This window comes from Cephus cinctus, unplaced genomic scaffold (assembly GCF_000341935.2).
Source record: "Cephus cinctus unplaced genomic scaffold, Ccin1 Ccin1_scaffold0013, whole genome shotgun sequence".
Lineage (NCBI taxonomy): Eukaryota > Metazoa > Arthropoda > Insecta > Hymenoptera > Cephidae > Cephus > Cephus cinctus.
In genome coordinates, this window is record NW_014332762.1 from 1,943,762 (window position 1) to 1,944,997 (window position 1,236).

Below are 1,236 nucleotides of genomic sequence, written 5' to 3' on the forward strand. Positions count from 1 at the left end.
ACTGCTTAGTCCAGGCCATTCACATATGCTCATGTTGTTCAAAGTCTTGTACTCATGTTTGTCAATGCTTTGTGTCCGCGACCAAAGTCTGTCGAAGGTCGGAAGCCGCTTCGCGGCCCTTTAAGCTCTTGCGTCACAGCAGTCCGCTGTTACTTCGGTATCTGTTAGCCGGACCTCCGTTGTCCGTGGGGGTTGGGCCCGATAGCGTGTATTCCGCACCCTAGCCTGCTTAATCCGGTCCATCGCGCTTGTCCCCGGTCAAGTGTCATGTCTGTAACAACCATTCCCTATCAGTATCATCAAAATCATCTCTTTTAATCTCTTCGGGCCTTCAGCCCATTTCATGCCATCTCTTTCTATACTCTTTATCCTTTACCTTCATTTACGAAAAAAAGTGTGATGTAGTGCGTCGCGAAACGTCTCTTTCTATACTCTTTATCTTTTACCTTCGTTTACGAAAAAAAAAGTGTGACGTAGTGAATTGATACGTCTGAATAAGTGCGTCGCGAAGACATTATCTAAAGTTCACGGAAATTCGCATAGTGGTCTATTCGTAACAAGTGAAGAATTAGTCCGCAACCGAAAATACAGGAAGTGCAAAATAGTGGCCAAGGCTGGAATCGTCAAGTCGTCACCAGGATTCGCCGCTACGACTTAGCGCCATGCTTTTGGTATCGCCTAAAACCGGAGCGTTGTGTATCTCCCCACTCATCTCTGCAGGTATACTCGAAATTATAATTTCTATGAAAACATTCACATCTCTCTGTTAGTTCAAAAAGATCTTGTACGATGTCGCTTTATCCTTCCCCCCGCAACCAAAAAATGAATTTTCGTAACCTTCTGCAAATGAGGAATACCATCAGTCGATACAAAAGTGCAATGTCGGAGACACAAAATGTCAAAAGATACCACAAGAGGGTACTACGCAATAATTAAAAATGGTTATCAAATGACTATGTTACTATCAAAGAAGGTAATATTTCAGATAGTTTCATGTAATAATAAGAAAAAGCGTAACGCAAGTATTATGAGAGAACAAATAGCTTATTAAAAGTTATAAATACATGTGACGTAAAATAGGCAAAAATAGTAACGTGCATTTATTATAAAGTCAAAAAACTAAACAAGCGTTAACTCAAGGACAACAAAACTGAAATTCGCATACAGAGTAATTATTCCGAAACGAGAGAAAACTTCATCAACGTCACAATAATCATCCACCTCCCCCCCCCCCCC